General features: G+C 40.8%; 1 protein-coding gene across 4 annotated transcripts in view; it reads right to left on the reverse strand.

The window, feature by feature from the left end:
- Nucleotides 1–27437, reverse strand: part of OPCML (opioid binding protein/cell adhesion molecule like) — a 1085522-nt gene that overhangs the window by 872829 nt on the left and 185256 nt on the right. The gene's annotated exons all lie outside the window — the stretch shown is intronic.

Here is a 27437-nt window from a genome sequence, read left to right on the forward strand (position 1 = left end):
TATATATATATATATATATATATATATATATATATATATATAAATTTTTAATTCTATAAATAGGTGATAAATGGTAATGAGATTGTTAAGATATCCCAGAAGCCCCTGATTGGGAAATCTGACCAAGTTTCTCTAGGGAAGAGAGATGAGTCCTCGCCAAGATATGCAGCATCTTTTGCGTGTTCAAAGCACTCATGTGGAGAAAAAATAGGAATTTCAGAGTGAGAAAGGCATATCCTTAATCGACCTCCACAGTGCTCATCTCGGAAGAAAGTGGGTCTCTTTTTCCCTGCATTGCAGAAGTCTGTTTTGTACTCTATCTCCAGCATTTTCTGTTTTCAGTCTTTTGTGTGCTAAGACTGTTTCTTCAGGAACAAAATTTTGTCCATCACAATGAAATGTAAGGCCCTGCTCTTCTTTGAAACCCATTAACCCCCACTTCCTGCAATCTCTTTACTTAGCAAATTTCCCTTCATTAAAATTAAGCCTCATTTCTTGCTCATCTTTTCCTGTTTTCCTCAGCAAAACTGAGTGCAGTACAGAACCTATTTTTCTTGCTGCTTTATTTTCCTGTCACTTCATAACACTTCATAGCTTGTCACTTCATTAATGTTCTTTTCCTCCAAAAACAATCAAGATAGTTTATTCCACCCAATTTTACCCCTCCTTTGTATGGGAAATAGAAGAAAAGAAATTCGTGTGTGTGTGTGTGTGTGTGTGTGTGTGTGTGTGTGTGTGTGTGTGTGTATTGGCAGGGGAGAGAATTGAGGGTGTTTTTACTTAACTAAGCCCCCAATATGTACTAGAAGGGTCCATTTGGTATATTTTGGCATGAAGTTTTTGCCCAGACTCAGGAATTAGTGGCTATGCTCCAGTTTATGCTAACTTCAGGGATAAAATGGTCTTATATTCCCATCTGGAGTGGTAACAGCTCAGAGTAATTCTTCAGGGTCAGACTCCTACACAGGGAAGTAAGAGAAAATTTTTATGGGTGAGCACTGGATTGTTTAAGAGGAGAGCTCTCAGGCTCTGATAAAGCTACCCCACCCCACATCTACTTAGCTTATGCTCACTTTCTCTTCTAACTCTCTCAATCAGCTTATTCACTTAATTTCTCCTTTAGGACCAAGTGGATATGGGGAAGTCTACAGACCCAATTTTATAGCTCCAGATTTTTGAGCAGCACTGAAGCCCCTCTTCTCCTGATAGGCAGAGAATGACCATTCAATCCTGGCCAGCAGAGTGGGGCTGCAGCGGAGAGTCCAAGACGCATGGGCATAGATCCCACTTTGAGGCCCCAAAACAGTCTACCTGAGATGGGACTGATATGCCCCTGGGTTCTGATCAGAGCAACATGGGGCTTATACTGCAATGCTCAGGGACTTTAACCATGAATACTGGGAAGCCACTTTGAGGTACTGGGGGCAAAGCTCCAGAAAACACTATGGTAAGAGTGAGTTGGGTATTCCAGCCATTCTTAAGTTCCTATTTAACCTGCTTCAACTCCTGTGCTTACCAAAGATCTGGATACTCATTAAGTTATGGTTAAAAACTCAAAAGTAGCTGAGAATTGACAAGTTAACTGCTAGGCTTAATCTGTAGAATGGGATAGTGAGATTATAAGCCTCTTGTATGTGTGTTTATAATGACTAATTGATATAATCATAGTAAAATGCATAGCATAATTCCTGGCACATAGCAATGCATAATTTCAAAAAATGGCTTTTATTTTTAATATCAGACAAGCATTGATATGTTAAGTAACATATACTGGGCAGTTTACCAAGTATTGAGGGCGTAAAGGCAAATAATAAATGGTCATGACCTTGACTAGCTTATAATCTAGAAAATACTTCACTTGTATAATTAAGAGAGGTAGACTTTTTTATTCTTCCTCTTTTTTAAATGATGCAACTGAAGTTCAAATAAAGTGTCTAAATTACACAGCTGTTAATTGACAAAAGTGCAATTAGAACCTAAATCCAAGTTATTACAAAGGATTTCCTCTATTTGCTTTCCATAGCAATTAGTATAGATAGATCCAGTAATAAAATCAAAAGAGAAATTGGATTTGGTCACTCATGAACTTATATGTTGCGTTATTCTGTCAGAAGTTTCAAGAATGAGCAAGAAAGAGGAGAGGAGTAGACTCAGTGAGAACCAGCACTGGGAGATCAGAACTTCTGAAATCCCATTGACTGTACTGTCCCTTGGGAAGCTGGTAAATTTCACAAGAAGAGTTGGCTGTGGACTCTGGCTTTCCCCACCTGTCCAGGGTCCCCCATATCTCATGTTCTTAGCAGTGGGGCTGATAGGAATAACTGACATGGAACATGCCACATGTGGGCTTGCATGTGGGAGTCAGGGGTCTGCAGTGCTCCCATCCCCGTCTCTCTGCCCAGGAGGGATATTGTGATTCCTAGCAGGATTCCACAGGGGAATCAGAGCCACCTGGGGCCTCATTTACAACCCTGGACTCAGGTCTGCTTCTAACTAAAATTTTGTTTTTCTTACTCATTCTCTCTAATTTTCAAACACTAGCTTATTTCCTTAAAAAGAAAAAAAGAAACTAAATACACACACACACACACACACACACACACACACACACATCAAAAAGCTCTTTTAAAAAAGCACTGCAATAGTTTCCATGTTTGTTTTTAACTTTAATTTTCTGTTTGTTATTTCTGCTTCTTAATTCTATATACTTCTTTGTTTCTAACTTTTTATGTTATGGGTTTAGCCTTTTGTCTTGCTCTTTTAATCTTGTATTTTATTGGCTTCTAAAAGCCTTCTTATCTTATATATTTAAATCTCATATATTATACATTATTTTGTAACTCTTAAGCTTTTATCTTTTGTGACTTGATCACGGCTATTTTACAATTCTACTTTATTTCTATTTGCAATTTTGGCAATTGTAAAGAATTCTCTCCTATCTTCCTATTTTTATTATAGTTAATGTGTATATATATATATATATATATATACACACACATATTTATATATACACATATATATGTGTGTATATATATATATATATATACATATATAATATCTTCCCATTGTGACCTGAATTTATCTTATATTTTATTTCTATTTATAATAACCAATAAAAAGCATGATCATAGTGGTAAATTTTTCATTCAAAAAATTTAATCAGGCTCTTTTCAGATGTTCAGGTCCAGAGCAGTGTGATCTCTCATGGAGGCTACCAGGAAGTAAGGGCAGATAGCAAGAGCATGATCAACAGTTATTCTCACCACTGTCCCACAAACTCCACACAAGTTTATCCCAACCAGCTGAAAGGTGTCCTCCACAAATCTCTGCCATAGATAGGTGGAGTTGCACAAGTTCATCCTTATGAAAGCTCTGAGCCTCAGATCACCCATGAATTAAATAAATTTATAAGCAGGAAGCAATTTAATCTATAAAGCACTGTACACATAAAATGTCTTGTTAGTAAATGATGGTAATCATCAACTATTAAGATGGACTTAAGCCTACAAATGACAGATGCTGGAGGCCTCTTCTAGTTTGATCTGCTCATGCTTTCCTCTAATAACAGGAAGACACCAGGAGTTACTGTATACAGAATGGGTCTTCCTATAAGCTGTCCATGAGCTAGACTGTCCTAGACTGTCTGTTATAGGCAGAATGGGTCCAGAAGCTTGAATAGACCTCTACTCTCCCTCTTTCGATGTGCTAATAGAATATTCAGTGCCATCTGTGTCCTCAGCAAGGTTAGGCCCAGGATATTGTTTAAAACAATAGGTTTTCAATCCTGGTCACTTATTAGAATTACCTGGGGGTCACCTTATTAGAATTAGAACAACCCATGCCTAGGCTTGTCCTCTAGAGAAATCAAGTGAATGGGCATGGGGTGGGCTTCAAGCATCAATACTTTTAAATTTTTTTTTAATGTTCATTTATTTTGGGGGGCAGAGAGAGAAGGAGGCAGAATCTGAAGCAGTCTCCAGACTCTAAGCTGTCAGAACAGAGCCCGGCATAGGGCTGGAACTCATGAACTGCAAGATCATGACCTGAGCTGAAGTTGGATGCTTAACCAACTGACCCACTCATGTGCCCCCCATTTTTTTTAGTTTTTTTTTCAGTGTTTATTTATTTTTGAGAGAGAGAGAGAGTAAGCATCAATATTTTTAAAAATATTTTCAGGTGACCAATAGGTGTCCAAGGCTGAGAATCACTGGAATATAAGGTCTCCCTTTGAGCACGTTAAAAAGATCTCAGTTCATAGCATAATGATAAAAATAATATTAGTATTACCAACATAAATAAGAATAAAATCAATTGCTGCAACAACTACTACTACTATCATTCAGCCTTAATTTGTCAGAAACCATGCTAAATAATATATCTTCTAATTTATAGGTCAGAAATATGAGACTCAAACAAACCAGACAATTGGTTCACATTCAGTTAGTTCATTAAGCGGCATAGCCAGGGCTGAGGCTCAAGTCTGAGGGGTTCTAAATCTAACCTTTTTACCACAAGTTAAAGTAGCTTTCTCCTAATGCAGTGGGTGTGGAAGTCAGAGACCAGGACCAGTCTGCAGTTGCATGTTCTAGTAAATCCAAAGTGCCTGTTGTATAGAAGCTTAGAACTTTTGTAGGGATTCATCTGTGGCCTCCAGGTCTCCATGGCAGATGTCCTCAGTCAGTTTAGGGAGGCCTTTGGGTGGAGCCTGGGAGGGAGCAGCAGGAACAAGTCCTATTAGTTATGTGGCACTCTCTGCTGTTACTTCCTTGTAGGATTGGTAAGAATAGGGTGCTTTTTGTTACTGGAACATAACACCTGAAACAGATTAAATGAAACCATATAACAGCTTGAACTCTTGACATTTTGGGCTGGATACTTGTTTGTTGTGGGAGGCTCTCCTGTACCTGTGTTTATAGCAGCCCTGACCTCTACCTTTTGGGAAGCCGGTAGCAATTCCTGAGACAAGTTGTGACAATCAAACATGTCTTCTCTAGTAATTGTGAAATGTCCTCTTGGCAGCAAAATCACCCCCTGCTGAGAAACACTGATTTATCTAATCCTATGGCCACTTAAAATGTTTATTTATTGAGAGAGAGAGAGAGAGAGAGAGAGAGAGCAGAGAGAGGAGAGAGAGAATCCCAACCAAGCTCTGCACTATCAGTGCAAAGTCTGCTGTGAGGTTCCATCTCATGAACTATATGAGATCATGACCTGAGCTATGTCCATTTTTCATGATGAACAAGACAGCTATTACCACTCTTCATTTTATAAAGAAGGACGCTCAGGCCAAGAGGCTGTGAACTTGCAGACATCACACAGAGTTGTAGAGTAGTACCTAGATCTAGGAGCATCCAGTGCTCCCTTCAGTACTTTATGCTGATAGTTGTACTAGACAAGTAACTGGGACATTGCCTGAGAACAAGAATAGCAGATTTTTCTTTGCAGCATTCCCCCCAGGCTATGTCACTGGTTAGATGCTTCCCAAGGAAGTAAAAGCCTCTGCCTAAGATGCTGCTGGTGGTGTTGACAAACTCTATGGACCATGGTGTTATACAAATTAAATGAGTCTAAGAGTCATCAGCCTCCCTAATGCCTAGTTTTCAATGAAGGACTAGAGGACAAGTTGACTTATTTATTTATTTATTTATTGAAAGTGTGAGTGGGGGAGGGGAAGAGAAAGGGAGACAGAGAATCCCAAGCAGGCTCAGCATTTTCAGCACAGTGCCTGGTGTGAGGCTTGAACCCACAAACCATGAGATCATGACCTGAGCCGAAGTCGGACACTCAACCGACTGAGCTACCCAGGTGCCCTGACTTTAAAGCAGCTAATTCAACCATTGAGTCATATCTGGTAAATCTTCAACATCCTCTCCTTTCTCTTTTCTGAATCTCCACAAGACAGAGCATCTTGGACAGTTGCCCAGGTGAGGCTGCAGCAAAGCTGGCCCAGTGGCACTGGCTAACAGCAGAGGCTCATGCTCTGGCAAATGCAGCCCCCAGGAATTAATCTAAGGAATTGTTATACCCAAGCAGAAAGTTAAAAGCTGGATTTGCTGAATAAAGATTGAGGATGTCCTTGATAGGACAATATGGATATGATAAAACAATATGGAGACCCTGAAAGAAAGGAGTCTCTATGTAGGGGCTCTGTTTTAAGAGGATCCAGCCAGGGTGAGCTCCCAGTTATTGGAGGGGACCATTAAGAGCAACCCAGGATGACTAACCCAGGATGAAACTAGGAGACCAGATCAGAGAATGGAATCAATATTGTTATGGGAATGACTTCAAAATAGAAAGGATGTCTGTGGTCAGGACCAAGGTACCAATCAAAGTTTAAAAAAAGCAAAGGTCACTTGATGAAGAATCCACAGGGTATAGGGTCAGAATTAGCCCACACCCTGTCTCTGAACAGTGTGGACCATGGGAATGGTGCGCAGAGGGGAGAAGGCTTGTCAGGTGTGAGATGCAGGCTTTGGGAGCCAAGCCAACTTTGAGAAAGCACTTTGGCCTCTTTGGGTGTCATAGAATTTTTAGTTTTTCCTAATTGAACAACAACAATAACAAACCCTCAAGAAGTAGGACATGGTAGCTAAGAACATAGGAACAAGTAAAGCTATGTTAAAGTCTGCACACCAGACAACTGGATGGCCCTGGAAAGGCACTTATTATCTTCAGCATGTGATGTCATTGCTTTTAAGGTGGGGTCAATATAGAATCTCTTTCATAGGACTGAGAAATTTAAATGAGGCAATAGAAATAGAAAACCCTTAAACCTGGAACATAGGAAAAATTCAGCAATAGTATCTTAAAATAAAATAATTTGTTTCCCAGCCTCAATTTAACATTTCACTTGAAGTGGGAGGAAAGAGATGAAGGAAAGGTGGGTTCCTGCTACTGTCAGAGGTTCTAATTTTAGTGACTGTCCTTGCTCTTGGTATTTCTCCTTCCTCACTTCCTCTCACCTCCATATGTTATTAAAAGGCATGAAGACTTTTTTCCCCCCTTTTTGTGACATCCAAGAATTTCCTACACCCAGAGATATTTAATATTCGCCAGATGCTCAAGGCCAGGCTGCAAGTTAGCATAGCTACACCTGCATTTGGATCTAGAGACAAACTGCTACTTCATTATAGAACCAGTGAGAAGCATCCAATTTTTAAGGTTGTTAAGCTTGCAAGGGCAACAGAGAACCGAATGAATGTATAATGAAGAATTACTTAACATGGGGCACAGTATCTTGGAGGCAAAAGGAAAACACTTGTGTGCATGTGCATGCGTGTGTGTGCGTGTGTGCATGTACACACACACACAGCACACTCTGGAAAGATATTTTATGATGATAGAAATAGATAGTTGGGGTAGGACTATCTTTTTTAGATATGATAAGTAAGACATGACGTGTCAATAATTCCTTTGCTTGTCCCATGGCAAGGGGTGCCAAGGAGTCAGCCACTATTTAGAGAGATTTTCCCTACACCTGTCACCTGTGCAGGCCCCTCTACAGCTGTTAGAGGTACAAAGAAGCCCTTACTTTCTAAATACTATCACCTGGCTGTCCTGCTCGCCCACTGGGCTGCTACTGATAAACACCCACTCAAAAGAAGTCTGGTCTTACAAGGCACCAGAAACAATAGCCTAGTTGCCTGGGGAACCAGGGATTCATGCAGGAGGCTTGCAGGGTCCGCCTCCTGGCCAAGGCAACGCCAGAAATGGAAAGCTCAGTTGCCCTAAGCTTCTGACACACATTGTGGATTCCTGAGCTATTTGGGGAAATCAGCAACCACTTTAGTGCCTTTATCTGCTGTGGGAAGAAACCTTGCATATTCCACAGTTAATTGACTTCTGAGTAAGGGAATCCAGCTCTCATTTCTGTCAATACTCACTCCTACCTCACCAGGCCACATTCACAGTGTTTCCTCATCAACAGTTCCATGTAAAAGTGTGGCCTCCACATGACATTGGGAGGAAGGACACAGGGCTAGCTTTCACCCCGGGCAAAACCGGGTATCCAGAAACTCACAAGTTGCTTTAGAATTTTGCAAACACCAAGTTTAAATAAAAAGGAAAGGATGTTAAATCAATATAATACGATCAGCATATCAAGTCTTTCTTCTGAAATTGCAGAGTCCTGCACACAATTTCCCCACTAACCATTTCCAACCACTTAGATATCCAGTGAGTTTTCTGTCTCCACTTGGAGAGCGTTTGTCCCTTGGCCAGACCCCACCACCCCCTGAGAGCTGATGCAGAACAGGGGTGGTGCGGGGTAACAAATATCCAAATCCTTCGTTGTGGGGGAAGAAAGCTTGGTTGCTTCCACCCCTTTCCATCAGCTTTGCTACTGTTTCTTCAGAATCCAAACATGACTGCCTGTGGACAGGGAGTTTGTTTTCTTCCTTCGAATGCAATTGTTTGGATGGCAGCCTGTGAATGCCGCAATTTTGCAGACACTTAATTCATCCCAGAGGTGGTACGGAAAACAGCATAGCAGGCACTTACCCAGCACCAGCCACTGGCTAAAAAAGCCCCTCTTCCAGTCAGCCTGGGCCTTGGTGACTAAGCCAGATGGGTGATGCCATGTCCCCTGGGACAGGATGGGCGATTCCATGACTGTGTGGGGTTTCATGCTGCAGACAAGAGGGATTTAGGGAAGAGAAGTGTGTTGGTCCGTGCTTGGGCTCCTGCTATTCTGGTTCCTGAACTCTGGTTTGATTGTCTTACATAACAAGGGCCAACAGTGAAACTTCACTTTTGCCAGCCCCTTGGGCCCCCAACACGCTGCAGGGTTGTTCTGTGCCGAGCTTTCAGAAGAAAAGCATCTGTAGTAACATTTGCCACTTTGGTTAGGGCTAAAGTAGGTAAGACAGGTCAGAACAATGGAAAGAAGCTCAAAATGATGCCTCATTCTGGTCTGTGAGAAGGGAAAATGGGCATCCCCTCGCCCCAATCATCCCTATAATCTTTGGATTGATAGAAATGGCTTTGGAAAGAAGCTTTCCTGCTGGAAAAGGCTTTGTGCACCAGTAACTGGGCTGGCCAGTGTTGTGAAGAATGTGTCTCCTCAGCTGGCTCCTCATCTCTCTGTGAGTCTTAAAGCTGGGAATAAATGTTCAAGGAGGTGACTTTTCATAAGAGGAAAGTTGCCGATGCCCTCCTTAAATATATTCGAGATTCTCCCCCTCCTCCCTGTTCTTGTAACACCCTCCCTGCTGCAAGGCCTGAGCTTGGCCAGCCAGCATTGTTGTTCTCACCTCTCAATTGTTGAGAACCACCTTTCACACCGCCACTTCCTGTAACATGACTTTCCTCCCCTGATCCTCTATTAGGTCACAACTCTATCTAATCATCTCTCATGCCCGCCCATCCTCACTAAAGCAAAATATGCTGTTCTATTAATGTCAATGACACTTTACTGAGCACTTACTATATGCTAGAAATTTTCTTATAACTTTACATGTATTAATTAATTCCCACAGCAACCTTCTAAGTTGGTATTATTACCCTCTTCATTTTAAAAATGAAGAAAATTGATTCTCTGAGAGGTTACAGTTTGACAAGGTCACAGCTATTATGTATTAGAGCCAGGATCTAAAACCAGGTGGTTCATTCCATAGCCCATGTTCTTCACCATTAAACTCTCTACTTGGCATGGAAGCCTGCCCACAGGTTCTCTCAATTTCTCACCCAGAGCCCCCTCTATGCCAAAGAGAGCCTGCATTCCATTCAGGCTAGCCACTTCATTGTCTTATACAACAAACCATGCTCACATTCATCCCTTCTCCCATCTGGCCTGTTATGTCTTCCCTTATTTGAATCTTACCATTTCTCAAAGACTGGCTCAAGTCCAGTCTGCTTTGCAATGTTCTCTGAGGGATCCAAGCCCACCCGCGTCCCCTTGGACCCTGTGGCACACAATCAGAGTCACTGCGTGATGGCCCCTGTTGTCTATATCTGTGTACTGCCTTGTTATCAGAGACTATGAGCCATTTAATAGAAAGAAAACTGTCATATATTATTTTATATCCCTTGTAAAATCTTGCCAATATGAGAAACATAGCAAATACTCAATTGAATTAGATCAGCCTAGTGTGGGACTCCGGAGAATATTCTAACCCCCATGTCTCACAAAAACTGTAAGAGAAAATGAATGGGCTACCATAATCTACTGTGCCTTTAATGCCACACATGGCTGAATCAAACCACATGCACCTCTGCTCCCTACAATCTTTGGTGCTCTGTTTGTAGCTGAGAAAAATGGTTTTCTTTTCTAACTCTGAAGAATACCCAGGTGTGCTTATACAAAGGTCTGCCTTTGTTTATGTGACAGTGAGGACTCTGACTTGAAATAGGACATCACCCCCCCCTTTTCTGCTGGCACTGATTTCTGAATATATGAGAAACACAAAGTAAGAACCAACATCCAAGCCCCAAAGAGGATCATTTTACTCTCAGATAATCCAGATGCATGCAGCGTGTTCCTGGCCAATTCTAGCTGTAAAATGCACTTCTCAGTTTCTTTACCAGCCTATCCATCCTAGAGTAGACCAGCAATTGGTGCCTAAGTGGTACATGCTGTAATATCCATGGACAGTCTCCAGATCCTAAACATTTTCCCCCACCCCATCACCTTTCTTCTCTTTTCTTTTCTTTTCTTTTCTTTTCTTTTCTTTTCTTTCCTTTCCTTTACAGCTGAACTGTGTATAACCCCTGTAGCCCACTAATTGTGTATGCATGTGTCTGTATGTGCATGAAAGAGAGAGATACAGAGAGAGACAGAGAGAGAGAGAGAGGGAAAGAAAAAGAGAGGCTTAATTGTATGTGTAAGAATATGTATAAATTGACACCTGTTTCTGTGATGACAGGTTAAAAAAAAAATGATGAATTCAGGACCTTTGCAATTGCCATTCCCTCTGTCTAGAGTGGTCTTCCCTCCAGGGGCCACACAACTGCTCCATACTTTCTGCATGTCTCTACTGAATGTAGTGTTAGACAGGTATTTCCCTAATGCTTCCTATGCAGTGGTACCCCCATCAGTTTCAATCTCCCACTCTGTTTTTTATCATGGCAGTGGTACTGCTGATGCCCTGTGTGCATTTCTTCCTCTGCCTTCATACACACTCCCAGAGTGGGAGCTCCATGACTGTAGGAGTCCTGTCTAGTTCATTCATTTCTGTATTCCCAAGACCTAGAAGCCTCCCCGCCTGGAATATCACAGATGTTTAATAAAGCATCAATGAGGAATTGTTAGATAAACACATAAGTGAATTCTAATAAGTAGATTTGGAAAAAAAAAAAAAAAAAAAGGTCCTGAATCTAATTCTAATTTAATGCTAACCAAATCAGGGACCTCAAAAAATGACTTCATCTCTGTGTGTTTTACCCTTCTCATCTGTAAAATGAGATACCTAGACAAGGTTAGCAAGCTATTACTGCCTGTTTCTAAGTCTCCCTGAATCCCCTTGATGTGAACAAGTTGGGCAGTGGGTCCTACCCTCTAAATGACTTTCGGGTGATCTTGGTGATGCTACTTCCCCTCCACCCTTGAAAACACAGCCCTCGATGGGTGGAGCATTCAGTAGCAAGGTCTACCTGGATGCTTCCTTGTAGACAATCCCAGATCGCACCCTTTGGTTTTGCAGGAGGAAGAGGAATTAGCTTCCCTTACAATGCCTTTGCCAAGTTATTCCTCTGAAACAGAACTGGGGATTAACACCATGAAGCCAGAAGGAGCAGAGTGTCTTTACCATGTCCCACAGAGAACCATAAGAAGCTGTCTAAACTGTGTTTAAAGAGGGTGAAAACGTGTTTCCAGGGAGGGTGGGAAGACAGCTTTGAGGCTTCCGTGTGATATCTCTTGGCTAAGCGTGAGTTTCCTAAGGTATCAGAACTAATCAGGGCAGTTTTGCAGTTTTTCTTTTAACCATCGCTAGGGGCCTCCTGTATTTCAGAGACCCCCAGAGGGAAGAGGAGAACTAACGCACTAGAAATAGCTGTGCCTTTGACATGAAGCACTCCAGCAAACGGGGCTAAGATAGATCACACAGCCGAGCATCGCCATCAGTCCATGTGCACTTGAAATGCCTGCGCTCATGGTTATGCAAGGTGGCACCTTGTGAGGGCACCGCGGGAGCTACACTAGAAATTGAAAGTGATCTACTCCCACCTGTACATATGGCGGGGAAAATCACTTTCAACTCATTGAGAGGCTTCAACGGCGGAGAGATTGATCAACCAATGAGGAACAAATCTCCCTACTGCCTACTGATGATGCCAGACACATACCCAAGGCTGGCTGTAAGTCATCCCGCAGAATTAGCTGGTGCTGAGACTGGGGAAGATGTATGGCACTTTGGAGCCCGTGAAGAGGCAGGGACACGGAGTGGCCATTGAGAGTCAGAGGGCAGCTCGGGTCTGGGACCCTGCTGGCTTTGAAGGCAGTTGGTGTTGAGAGAGAGCAAGAGACTGGGCTGGAGTTGGGGAAGCTAGGAGGGGGGAGACTAATTGGTGCCTCAGCCTTTTGGGGAGCTTTTGCTGAGAATCATTAGTCTGGGGACTCCTGAGGAGGAAGTGATGGGTTTCGGAAATCTGGCATCACAAGGGAATAACAGATCCCGAGTCCTTTCCAATAAGGGCTGCAAAAAGTCCTAAGAGAAGGAGGCTTGGCTTGCTTACTGGTGTAGTGACCTATCTCTAATGACTCCTTTGTGTTGCCCCCTTAGATCCTCACAGGGCCCAAGTCATCCTCACTCCCCCTTTAAACCATGGGGCCAAGCACTTGGCAGCTTGCCATCTACCCTTGTCACACCCAAGTCTCCCTCATTAGATAAAAATTAAATTTTGTTAATTAAAGTAATGGAAATCAATTACGCTTATCAGGCCACATGGCTTATTGACACAGAGCCAAACCTTCTATTGTAGGTTTCTTCTGCCTGTGATCAGAGAGAGCTGCAGGGTGGGGCTGACAGGAGTTCCCATCCTGTGAGCTGAGGGGCTTTTCTCCCCTAGAGCCAGAGCAGCTTCCAAACTGTTACCAATCAAGATATTTACTTCAAAACAATGAGTAGTGGGATTAAATTTCACTAACACTTAAAGATTTGACTCATTTCTTCTCAGCTCTCTGCCTAGCATTAGGATGAATTTAACAACAAACATCCATGTTTACAATAAAGCTCAATCACTTTAGGAATGGAATAAACAACTGATGAAGGGTGGTTGTTGTGTTCCCCCCTCTTCTGTACTCTTCTGTACTACACTTCCTCACAGCAGCTTGAAAATTCATCACTCTTAGAAATATCTCTGTACAATTTAAACATACTCATTATTTCACTTAAAAAAGATGCTGTCAATGCAAAGGCTAAAGTCTCCCCAGCAATGCCCCTGGAGTTTTCTCAGTTTATTCTGAACTAATTGCCAAAGCAGCATGTGATGAAATCCCTAATAGCCTTCACAATAAAAGATTAAAGCACATAAGGAAACACATTTAAAAGGTGAGCTGCAGACTCTAAATTCCACCCACCTCAGCAATGCATGATGAATGCCCTCTCTATTAGTCAGGATCCATGGGATAATCAGCATGCCTGCTCCTAGACTCAGGTCAGTCACATCTACACAGTGGCAGCCCCAGTTCAGGGCGGGAGTGAGGGACTGGGTCTGGCAGTCCAGCCTACAGTGCTCCTGCTGACTGTTGAAAAGATGAATCCACTGACATCTCTCTGAGTTTAGCCCCTAGAGCCAGGCCCTCTGTCTTTGAGGAGGTGTACATGACTCAGTGGTATGGTTCTGGCTTGTAACTCTTTCTTGACCTCACCTTGTCCACCTGATGTCCAGGATACCCTTCTCTACTTACTTTGAACATTTCACATATACTACACTTTCCTAAAACAATGGACAAAACCGCAGTTCATTCATATAGTCAAGACTTTCCTTCCCTCCCATCTCCCCAAGCCACTACCCCCAACTCCTATGATGCTTTAGAAAACATCCTGCTCGGGGCGCCTGGGTGGCGCAGTCGGTTAAGCGTCCGACTTCGGCCAGGTCATGATCTCGCGGTCCGTGAGTTCGAGCCCCACGTCAGGCTCTGGGCTGATGGCTCGGAGCCTGGAGCCTGTTTCCGATTCTGTGTCTCCCTCTCTCTCTGCCCCTCCCCCATTCATGCTCTGTCTCTCTCTGTCCCAATAAAAAATAAATGTTGAAAAAAAAAATTAAAAAAAAAGAAAACATCCTGCTCAAATGAGGCAAACACACTCTTCTCTCTCACAGGGAGCATGCTAGCCATTACCTTTGACCAAATCAACTCAAGAATCCTGACTTCTCCACTTCTCTCTTTTTGAAAACCTTCTGTCTCCGACTATATCAAAAGGTGGAACTCTGCATACCAGGATTCAGTGACAGGACTGCCATTTGCTTTATTGAAAGTTTGGAAGATCTAGCTAAGAGAAAAACCTCAAGATGATGCCACCTCCATTCATGAGAGTCCCATAAAAATCTCTGGTTGCAAACCTCAGCACCTGGAGACTTGCACTATGTGCTCTTTGATTTGCTTCTCTGGGAATTGTAAAACCTCAAAGAAGAAAGAATAAAAAGTGAGTGGATTCGTCCAGCTATGTCCCATACAGAGATTTCCTCCAGCAGATTGATAGTTACAGACTTGTGCTCTTCCTCACCATTACAATCTGAATGGCTTCCATTATCTCTCTTTAGAATTAATCTAGGCAATCACATTTATCTCACACAACATAAACAACCTGACCCTACATCAATCACAGAGTCCTAGAATAATACTCTCATAACTGGAAACCGTACAGTGTCTACAAGGGCTGCCATTGAATCAAAGTCACATCTGTTTTAAAGAATTTAGAATTTCTAAATATATAAAATCTCAGAATAGGAAAAGAACTCACAGGGAAGTATTTCAAAGGGTATAAGTCAGCATTACTTAAAAACAGGCAGTCATGAAAGCCCAATGCATTTGGGAAAACCTACATGAACCAACTGTAAACAAATTTATTTACTGTTTTTAATATTAATCATGTATCTCCATAAATACAGTATATTTATTCCCCAAACATATTTACCATGTCATCTACTCTCTGTAGTGAATGACCTCATTGTAGTAATGTTCCATGAAACACACTGGTCTAGGATCACTCAGCCCTATCCTTCATTAAATGTTTGGCTCCCCTCTACATCAGTTCTGGGTTCATAATTGATTTGAGAACTTACTGCTTGTGTCATTTCCCTACCACAACATTCTTTGTTGCATTTAACAAAATAACTTCTTTCTTGAACTTTCAGATTTGTCCTCTAGGGCTATATGGAGCAAACTAATCAGTCTTCAAATACACGAAGAAAGTTCTCATGGTTCTTCTAATTATATCCTGCAGGCTAAAATCCACTTGAGCCTTCAATGATTACTCTGATGACATTTCACATTCTAGTAACAGCCGGGTCCCTTCTGCTTGATTCTCTTCAATTATCAATATACCTCATAAAGCATGGTGGCTGCAGGGAACACAGACACTCTGGATCTGGTCAAACCAGATCCTTAAACTAAAGCAAGGCTGTTACATTTGCAGCTCTGGCCACTGGTATGCCAATAAGAAGCCAGGAGATTTTACTAGAATAATTGAGAATTTTATCAGCATTAAAGTAGTTCTTGACTAACGTTGAGGTTATTAATGTTCACCCAATGATAAAATTTGTTTATTTCCATGAAAATGATGAACTGAGTGTTGAGAGTTTGGATAATTTGGTATAGGCCCTGACAGGAACTAGACTGTGACATGGGCTCCCCTAGCTGTAATGGACTTTGGTTATCAACATTACCATTGTCATAGGCAAAGAGTCAGAGTCCCTAAGGGGGGTTCACAGGTCTGGCTTAGGTTGATTCCTTCTCCAACCCCTCAGCAGGTACACATCCCTGAATGTCAAGAAGGATGCTCATGAGTCAGCCAAATTCCTGATGAAAACTAAGCCTCAGCATGTGAGAGGCAATTCCCATTCTTTTGATAGGTAATTCTTGCTTCCAAAAGCAGAAGAAAGAACACAGGCCAATATTTCGAGATGTGAATAGTACTAGAGGGCTACGGAAGAAGAGAAATGCAAATGCAGTTTTTGAAATGCACCCTACTGAACAATTCACTGGAAATATGAAGGCATGTAGAAGGATATGCAGCCACCAGGGTATCTAGTCTCTTCATATCAGCTTCTGGAAGGGCCAGCATGGATTAGATAGGTACTTTAGCCATATCCATTTTCAAGTAGTCATTAGATTCAAAACAAAATGGTGGCAGTGGAAAGAACACAAAATTGTGCATCAGAAAACCTGGTTTCAGACTGTGTTTTGCCACTTACTAGCTATATGAGCTCGGGTTATTTATTTAACCTCTATAAAAACTCATCCATAAAATCAAACTTCTCAACTAGATTGCTAGCTGTGGTCTTTTTGATGCAGATCTCGTATAATTTATTATAATTATAATTATAATTATAATTATAATTATAATTATAATAGGTCCTACAGAAGACCATCTTTCGTAACTTCTGGCAGCCCTCCAGAAGGAATGGCTTCACATTATTTTGAGAGGATAATGGGGGTGCATACTACCTGGAGTTGGAGAGAATAAATGCATTCAAATTCCTGCATTAACTTGAGCACAAAATTATGTTCTTATTTATTTACTTTTTGTTGTTATTGTTGCCAGAGAACTAATTACTCGTACCATTTTGTTTGTTCTTCAGAAAGTAGTTGTTGATTTATGCTTTAGCTTTGGTTTTAAGCCACTTGGAAAGCACACTTGGCCAGAGAGTGGCATGTTGTTACTATACCTCTCCATGCCTTCTTTAATTACTTCTTTGCCCTAGAGGGCAGCCCAACACAACTGCAATAATTCTTTTGGGAGCTGCATCTACTTTATTCTGACATGCAAGAATTATAAAGATAGCTTTTGGAGGTCATTAAAACTGGTGGCATTTCCTTGGACACACCCTTGGAAGATCACAGGACTGATAAGTTTCCAAATTGAGATTTTGGTAACTGGAAACCAAAAGTAGGCTTAGATTAAGAGCAGAAAAGCAATATAAAACATTCAATTGCTCTTATGAGAATTTTGTCCTACATCCAATGTGTGACTCACTATCTACTGAGGCAGCATACAGGTTGGCCTCTGAAATTAAGGCTAAAGATGTACACCAGGGACTTCTAATGGGTGAAGATCCCATCTGCATTTAAACACAGGAAAAAAAAAAAAAAACATTAATTTCATTTCCAAATGAGAAGAGAGATTATCTTGACCTGGAAAGGAGGCTTCTGCTAGCCAATTTCTTTTTGCCTGATGGGACTGGAATTGCTTTCATTCACTTCAACACTGAACGTACTTGGAGTAGAAATCCAGGATAAGATAAGAAAGAATGATCCTCAGATCGTCTGAATTATTATTATCCCAGTTCCATAATGATGATGAATAAGACCTACTGCAAATGAGAGTCATTGATTCACCAGAGCCCAGATGCCAATTGAATCTCATCTAGCATAACTCAGCTGTGAGCTTCTTGTGGGCAAGGACTATGGCTAATTTCCCTTTGAGTCCCCCCAACACCTAGAATGATGCCTTGCATAGAGCAACTGATAGGAGACTGCTTTCTTAAGTGAAGAGAAATGTTTGACAATATAATGCATGCAGTACATATAGGGAAACATTTAGAAGGGCCTATTCAGGAGATGCTCAATCTCCTGGAAAAGTGTCTACTTCCCCCAACCCCCTCACTACTGCTACTCAGAGAAACTATTCACAAACAGATGGGCACACAGTCTCTGAGAGCCTTTGAACTTCAGTAGCAAGTTCTAAGATTTCATGGTTTGATTAAGCATTAATAGCAATAAAAACTGACAGAAAAAAAATGCTGTGTTAAAATCTGATCTGTGTGCTTCTAGATAAAGAAGTCATGAATTCATTTCAGTTAGTATAAAAATCCTGATACACGGTTATAAGTCAAACCATGTCAAAGGGGAAGTACACCATGTGGGACAGATTCAATCAACATTTAAACCATAGTTAGTAAGCACCAACCATGAGCTGGATGCAAAGACAAAAAATACATGTCCTTGACCTTCAAAGAATTCACAGTCTAGTAGCAAAGAAAGAGCACTGTGAATTGAGACACCAGGGAATGGAAATATTTGACATGCAGACCTTGAAGGCAAATGGCTCAGGTTTGAATCACAGGCTGTGCACCTCAGTAACTCAGACATTGACATTTTGGCATGTGACCTGGCTTCTCTAAGTCTCACTTTGTAAATAGCATTAATTGTATCCACTTCTGACCCTTTATAAACAGTGCGTGTACATGGTAACCAGTCAATAAATGCAAGCTTTTACTTTTATGAGAGGATAAGAACCTAACAAAGGGCAGGATGGAAACCATTTCCTCAGCCAAAACTGACTGAATATTTATTTCACAGTTCCTTCTTGAGTATGGATTGGAAACAAATACCTTTGTATCTGTAAATTGTGCTCTAAATTTGCAATTGTTAACTGTTTACTTAGCCATCTGCAGTTTTGAGGAGAAACGTTAACATTTTAAGTGCTAATTCTTTATGTAGCATTGTGTAAATTCTCAACTCTTCATTCTGAAGAAAGAACTCCTTCAGATACTGCATTGGAAGGTACTTAAGCCATGTGGTTCTGTTCCAAAAACTGAATAGCATTTGAAAATACTATTTTCAAAATAGTATTCAGAGATGTAGACAAACAGAACTCATCACAGGATGGGCTCTGAGCTAGGTCTACCCTGAGTGAGAATACCTCATATTACAAGCAGAGCATGGTGCCAGCCAGAGATACACCAGTAATCCCTTCTGATTCAGGGATAGTGACCCATATCTCCATGACCTTTATAGAATCTATTTAAAATGCCTGGGCAATCACAACGTGGCATCTTTCTTCCCTGTAGATTTTGTGCAGTCTGTGACCACATTGCCTTTGAAGGATTTTCTTTCTGAAGGTGAGGTGTGAGACAGGAAGAATACAGCTGTGCTCTCAGATCTCAGATGGAAATAGTGGAACATGTTTAGCAATCAAAACAATATTTTGACTTATGCACAGAACAAACTTTCTCTAGAAACTACCAGATGGAAAGAGCAATCTTCTGCATGAAATCCATTCTTGTCCTTACCCACTTGCCTTCTTAAAAGAACCAACTTTTCATGGAAACATTAGTGCCCAAATAGTGGGATAGAAAAATGTGGGATGATTGGTCTATCCAGTTCTGGAACAGATGTGAAGCAGTTAACACCATTGCAAGATTGTAGTAGAGCCACAGAATTTCATGATGATCTGGATTAAAAAAAAAAAAAAAAAAAAGGCTACCCTGTTGTTTTAATGCCTTTATTTATTTTTCTTAGTCACTGCAGGCAGTGACACTTCTAAAAGGGACAACCCCCATCCTCTATGGAACCAACTGCATTGGAATTCTACTAAATGGCACTAAATGTCTTCAAAATCAAAGGGAGAATGTAATTTAAGTGCCACGCAGATCTTCCCACAGTTTCTCTGTACCCACACGCTAGAACACTGCCTGGTGACAGGTATATAGTTTAGGGTAAACTACCGGGGGGGGGGGGGATGATGGTTTTTCAACCATGTAGTTCAGGAATTGACAACTTAATAGCACACTTCTAATAGGGAATCATCCAGATTGCTGTCCCCTCCACCCCTCGCCTTAGACTGAAAACATCAGTAGGATGTGAGGAAGAACATCCTATTTGTAAAGAAATTCACATCTATCTTCTTTCTAGAAATGGAAAGTCATAATGTGAAGGTAGAACAAATAATAGCATAGGAGTATTACCCCACCAGAATAAGAACAGAGTTAAGAAATTTTGGATGGGAATGGGGAAAAAAAATCACACTCTCCATCTCAAACTACTGTTTTTATATGGAATATCTCATACCCCCTGTATAGTGGGTGGCCTATAATACCATTATTCTAACTTAAGAAAAACTGAGCAAATATATCTAGACTTTAAAAGTTACCAAAGACCAGTTTTATACTAAAAAATTATTATCGACATGGGCCAGGTATACACATTTGATAGCAGGCACTTCTTCTCTCCAGGAACTTAACATGTTAGTGAAAGAGTCCAACATACAAATCAATACACACAGCACAGACTGGAAACTGCAGGGAGCTCACATGGAGGTATTAGTCATGAAGAGCTGGGGGTAGCCCAGTCAAGAAAGGTGGAAAGCTATGGAAACATGGGCATAAGGAGCAGTATGTGAATGTACTTAGTGTGTCTCTATCTTCATAAAATTAAAATGGATAAAAATCTCTGAGGCCAATAGATAGAAAAACTTGCTGACAGTGAAAGTTGTTTAAAAATGGACTGAGTTCCAACGAGGTACCACAAAATGGCTTTCCCCCATTTGCCATGGTTATTTTAGGAGCAGTAAATGGCCTTTCAAAGTTTTGTCAATATCTAGCTTTTGTGGTATGGGACTAAGTGTAATTAGGAGTGGATTGAGGAGAGTGTTGTCTATATTCTCCATCTCTCCCCTTTCTCACCTTCCTTCTCAACCCACAATTGAGCTTTCAAATCCATCCATTCCAACAAAACAGTTGTTATCGAGATCATCAACTACTCCATCTTACCAAATTGCCAAAAGTCATTTCAGTCTTCCCATTGTATTTCTCTCTTCTCATCAACATTTAAAGGAAATACTTGCCTCTCTGCATTTCTGTGACATCACACTCTCCTGTTCATTTGTTCATTTGCTTGTCATCCACTAGGTAGTTGTCTCTTCTTGATAGTCTCTGCCTCTCCTCTTCCTCACCTCTAATAGGAGTACCACAGTCCCCAATTCTCCTGTCACTACACTCTCTGCTAGGATGGCCTCATGCCAGCCCATGGTTTTAAATGTCATTTGTGTTCTGCTTACTCTGTTGAGAATACTGCCTATTCTCAATCCAGTTCGTCTCCCAGAGTACAAAGTTCATACATGTAAATGCCCACTTGAATTCAACAGGCTTCTCAAACTTAACACACACACACACACACACACACACACACACACACACACACAATGGAATTCCATGGCATACCACACCCCTGCCACATATATATTTCCTTCCTTGAGATGCTTCTGTCTTAGCAAATGACACCTCCATCTACCAATTAATTTCTTTAGATGAAAACAAGGAATCATCTTGAATTTCTCTCTTTCCTTCTTACTTTATATTCAATCCATTGGTCAGTTTTCTCCATACTACTTCCAATGAATATCTAGTTTTCCGTTTCCTTCTATTTCCATGGATACCACCATAGTTTATACAACTGTCTCTTACCTGGATTAATGGAATAGCCTTATAATCCATTTCCCTCTTTCTCTCTGGAAGTTCATTCTCTACCTATCAGTCAGGGTAATTTTAACATTCAAATCAGATCACTTCACTCTGATGGTCCAAACCTTTAATGCCTCCACTATTAAACTTAGAATAAACTTCAATTATTTTACCCTGCTTTTGAGGCCTTAGATGAACTGATTGAGGCAAATTTTGGGACCCCATCTCCTGAAATGTTCCCACTGTCGCTATGTTTCCACATCACTGACTTTCTTTCTATTGCTCCAAAACAGGCAATGCTCATTGTTTTCTTTGACTTTTGTGCCTGCTTTCTTATCTATCAAGAATGCCTTTTCCCATAGATAATAAAGTAGTTGTTTTATTCTCAAAGTAGCCTTCACTGAGCCTTCTCTGACTTCTTGAGCTCAAGTATCTCAAACCCATCACTGGTGGCTTTTTCTACCACTGCCTACTTCACAGAATAAATCTACTTATGTAAGTTTACATGTTTATTATATCTAATGCATGAATAAAAATGGGGAATCTCTGTGATAATAAGGACTTTGCCTCCTTCACTGTTATATCCTTGTACTTAATATACTCACGGAATAGTAGATTATAAAAATTATTGAATGAATAAGTTAATGAATTAGTGAGAGAATGCATGAATGAGATTTCCCTGGACACAAGAATACTTAGATTTGAAGGATGGCAAAAAGTCAGTTTCCATCCCTATTTTCCAAAAGTAACCTTTCCTAGGGCTTAGACAAATATCACTGAAGCAGTGGACTTGGAACCAGTGAATCTAGGTTCACGTCAAACTGTTTGACCTGAGGAAAGTATGGGCTTCAGTTTCCTTATCTACTAAATGAAAATAATAATCCCTACAATTACCATGAAGACAAATTAAGTAATCATTGCCTCAGTCTCTAAGTTACAACTGGTGCTCAGTATTTTTTGTCTCACTTACGAGTTGTATATCTAAATATCTATTCCCATATTGAAACAATTCCAATGATGGAGGCTTCATCCTCTTCCCTAGAATCTGTCTCAGAATCATATATATCCAAAAGATTCTGGCTTTTTACTGTAAGCCCTCGTTTTGGCCAGTTCTCATTAGAGATGGAAGGAAGCATCTGGTTTGATTGCATATTTTAAGTACTTTGTCTCCATGCTAATGGGGGCTGAAAAACCAGATGATGGAGAAGAAATCAGTCTGTGCAAATCCTCTGGTCCCTTTTCTCCAAGTAAATCAGTGAGCTCACTGTCTGCTCCTCCACCACCATCTAACTGGTAAGGTCCTCGCTTGGCAGACAGGAGCCTGCTCTCTGCTTCCAGCCACTATACCACCAAGTCAGATTCCTTCTAGATTGACTTTATCCCAGGGTATCACAGGGATTCAAACTTTTGGATAATGTAGATGAAACAAAATTGGAGGTTTCATGCCTGCTGTTTCCTCAATTTTCTAGGAAGAAGGCTAGGCAGGGCTCAAGCTATAGGAAGGTTACCTGTCTGGTGGACCTGGTTAATTTAGATGATGTCCTCCATTCCCAACCCACCCTCAAAAAAAAAAAAAAAAAAAAAAAAAAGAATTATTCTTTTTATCACACTTCTGTGCACTTATTACAGGCTGTGGAATCAGATATTCTGTTTCTTCCCCCAGAGTGTAAGCAAAGTCTCTTTTTACTGTAGCCCAAAACATGTTTTCAAAGTCTGTGTCTGCTTTGTATTTCTGGTGTTCTGGATTTAGGTTTGCAACACTCATAGGCTATTTTTCCAAAATGTAAATAGTTACACATATGGTGGTGGTAGTAGCAGTGGTAATGATGTTGATGATGGTGATGATGGTGAGGGTGATGGTGATGATAGTGGTGGTGTTGGTGGTAAGGAGGGTGGTGGTGGTGGTGGTGGTTGTTCAGGTGATAATGGTGATGGTGTGGTGGTGGTGGTGATGATGAAGTGGTAGTGGTAGTGATGGTGATAAGGGGAAGAAGAAAACAAGACTTAACACATACAGAATGCTTACTGTAAAATATTATTCTTATAACACCCCTATGAGGGAGGTATTATTATCTTCATTTTACAGACAAAATACAGGGGCACAGAGATGTTCTATAATTAACTTAGCTAGCAAGCAGCAGAACTGAATTCTTGTTCTAATTGATTTCAATCTATGCAGCCTAAGTACAGAATACCAGCCTTTAACTAAAAGACCGTTTTAACCTTGGTCAACTTTTAAAAGTACTCTTATTTTGCCATTTGTAAGCTGGGAGATGTAACAATTGTATTCTATTTGTAATATCTCAATGTTTGAGAGCTATTGAAGAAAGATGCATAGTATGTAGTGAAATGTTATTCAACATACTTTTCTAACTCCAGGATTAGTGGCTGCAGAGTGACACAACATGTGTATTTACAGAAGGTACTCCATTCAAGAATTTGGCTTTGCAAATGCCTCAGAAATAAAAATGACATGACATGCATGTGGAACATGAAATTATAGAAAGAATATTCCTTCTCAAATAATTTGTTTAAAAAGTAGATAAACTTCTAGATACTCTTAAACAGAACCAAAAATCCCACATGAATTAAAGAAGGACAAAGATGGGGTAGAGTTGGGAGAAAATGACTAGCTACTAAATTGCACAAATTTCTTACCAGTTTCTTGATTCCATTTACCTAGAAGGGAAAGGTCATAAGGTCTGCCTTTCCTAACAAAGGTAATAAGTGCTTAACACAAGGTTAAGGGCTTTGAGTTAACTAAGTGGAGTTCTGCAAATTCGAAGTCAATGCCAATGACTTTTCAAATTAGGTCAAATAGCAGCTGCCCACAAGGAACAGATTTGGAAACCTCAAATCTATTTTCTAATTGACTGAATAAAATGAGGTCTCTGTTGCAACTCATCCTTCTAGCACATTCTGTTTCTCTGATCCCCAGTAACTGTTAATGGAATTAACCAATTTTAATAACATGTTCTGAGTCATAATTCAAGTCTATCTGGCAGAATGCACAGAGCACTGGGTTACGAGTCAGAATCCAGGATTCTAAATTCAAGTCATCCAGAAACTTCATTGGTGACCATGAACTAGAGTTACAGAAATAATATAGAGTTGTAAAGAAACTCCTAGGTCATTTAGAGCAAAGTCAACACTTAGATAAAGGACTGAGATACTGAGGAAGTATTTAGCCTAAGAACTCATTGGTAAACAAGTGGCACAGTTAGGTCTGGAATGTTATTTCTCCTGAACTGCAGCCCAGTGCTCTCCATCCCATATCAGGTGATTTCATTACTAACTTTTAGCTCTACCAGTCTAAGAAATATTTGAAGTGATTCAGCCTAACTACTACAAAAAAAATGGCAGCTGATTAAAAAAAAAAAATCTTAAGTGGTTATATATTCTGTCTTTTAAAGTAGATTTCAGGGGCGCCTGGGTGGCGCAGTCGGTTGAGCGTCCGACTTCAGCCAGGTCACGATCTCGCGGTCTGGGAGTTCGAGCCCCGCGTCGGGCTCTGGGCTGATGGCTCAGAGCCTGGAGCCTGTTTCCGATTCTGTGTCTCCCTCTCTCTCTGCTCCTCCCCCGTTCATGCTCTGTCTCTCTCTGTCCCAAAAATAAATAAACGTTGAAAAAAAAAATTAAAAAAAAATAAAATAAAGTAGATTTCAGTCAAATTCATACACGTCCCTAAAGGTTACAGAAATTTGCAGTTGTAGTGAGTGAGGTCTATAATTTACAGAATCCCTGGTTATACAGTTAGGACCTATGTTTCTAATGGCCTCACTAACCAGCTTTATTTCGCTCTTAGTATTAGAAGAAAGGCCAGAAGGATTGAAATAGAGTGGGCATTCAGTGTAACCTAGTTTATTTTGCCAGAAGGAAAGAAAATCTCTGAAAGCTTCCAAAAGCTGGTGGGGAGGAGAGTTTCAGTTGTAGAACTAGGTGAAAAACAAGCAATTAGCAATGACAGATATGATTGGGAGAAAGCTGGAATTTCTCCTTTCACAAGTTTCTTAAAAATATTTTATAGTCTAACTCTTTAGGGAGCTGTCTCTGCTGGGGTTGGGACATAGAACTAACATCCAATTACAGGTGAAGGGTGTTTTGTATGTTGTGGTTATGTTCCTCACAGCTTATATTCCAAGCTACCAAGTTTCCAAATCTTAATAAAAAGTTGTGTTTCAACAGGGTTTGATCACACACTGAAGCAAAGTAAATGTAGTGAAATGATTGCCCACTATTATCTATCCACACCCAGCTCTATGCTTGCCTCTCTGTTCCTCTGCTTACGTGAGGAAGTAGACAGCAATGGGTTTTCAGGTGACTTGTCACCATGTGGACAGAGGGCCTTGTCAGCTTATACTCTCCCTCTATTGCTTTTTCCTTGTTTAACTGTAGCCAATTAAGCCCTGCACTATCATTAATCGTCAAACTAGCACTTTTAGAGTTGAGAAAACCCATCTGGCAATCACCTTTAAATTAGCCTTCAGCCCCTCCAAATAGGTTTAATTAAAGTCACGGCTGGCATGGAATCTGTCCAGGTTTTGTTTGTGGTTACAAATTCACAGTGCCACAGGTGTGGCAGGAACAGGACATATATTAATTCTGGAAACTCAAGGTCTCTTCCAGGTCAGGTTTGATTTTTTTTTTTTTTAAATAAATGCTCATGCAGTCTACTGGCCAAGCTTAGCAGACAGCTCATTTTAAAGGACCTTCCTGCAGAAGGAATCAAGAAACTTGTTTGTAATCTTAGAAGCTGGTTCTAGCAACACTAGACCACCAGCTAATCCCACTTAAGACAAAGGGCACCCTATGGTCATACAGAGATGTATTGAAAAATCCAGATTTATGCTTGAATTGTCATTTTACAGTTTGCTCTGTGAAAGGAATATAAACTCATGGCCATTTATGAAAGTGCTCCTAAAGCCACCTCAGACTTACAGAACTTAAATCATACCCACATCATGTACTATACACTACCCCAGATGAGGCCATTGCTAGGAAAATGACCATCTCAGATGAGGCCTTCCTGAGGGAGTAACCTAATAACTTGGATGCACTGATGTGTGCTTTGATCTGGATTAAAACCTGGTTCTTTTTAGTAGCTGTCTAACTCTGCTAAAGTTACTCTCAGATTTTTTTGTCTGTCCATAGAATGTAGAAAGTACCCTTGTCTCCATAGGGTTGTGGTGAGAATTACCAGAAATAATATTTGAAAAGCCAAGGGTATATGCCTGGCATAAGTAAGTGGATGATAAACCAAAGCTTTTTAAAGAAGTGCATGTGGTGGTTGGGGGGAGACTTTCCACCTACGTGGGCTCACTTCAGCTGCTTTTTAATGGTCTTAAGGACACCACTGGATCTGCTGTCTAGTCCTCATAGTACCACCTCCTGTTTTCTTTTCAAATCCAATCTTCTCAAATCTCATCTTTTAATCTTCGACGAGAAAGACCAAGGTCTCATGAGGGTCCATAACTTGTCCAAATCAAAATGTGTCCACTGCTGAAATCATCTTCTGTGTTGATTCTGAAGAATATTTTCCTCCTATTTTTGAAGGATAAATATCCTGCTCTTAACCCCTCACCTTCCTGTGTCTTCCATGATCTTCTTTCATCAAGTTTAGTAACTTGTTGGAAACTTCTTCATGCTCACTCCTCTCCTGCCAGATTACAGACTGAAATCCCTCCAAAATAACAAACAGCCAAATTCAAAACTAAACCAAACCCCCCCCCTCTGAGCTGGCTCTTCTTCACTCTTTCCATACCTTCACTGCCAACCTCTTGGAAAAGAAATCTGCACCGACTACTTCTTTCTCACATCCAGCTTTCCCACTGCACACCGTACACACTTGAAGCTGGTACCCTTCCCTCTTGCCCCTACCTTCCCCGGCATCATTCTCATTTCAGATAATACATTAGCCCCGTCACAGTTAAGCCCAAATGGAAACAGATTTGACTTGTCCTTCTCCTTCTTTGCCTGATTGATTGATTCACAGATTCCATGATGAATAAATTGATGACAACTCTTATCATGTTAATCTATCCCTGTAGTCTATCACCTCCAAAATTATCCAAATCTCTTATTGTACAGTCTTATAA

This window comes from Herpailurus yagouaroundi, unplaced genomic scaffold (assembly GCF_014898765.1).
Source record: "Herpailurus yagouaroundi ecotype Mexico unplaced genomic scaffold, PumYag 161, whole genome shotgun sequence".
Lineage (NCBI taxonomy): Eukaryota > Metazoa > Chordata > Mammalia > Carnivora > Felidae > Herpailurus > Herpailurus yagouaroundi.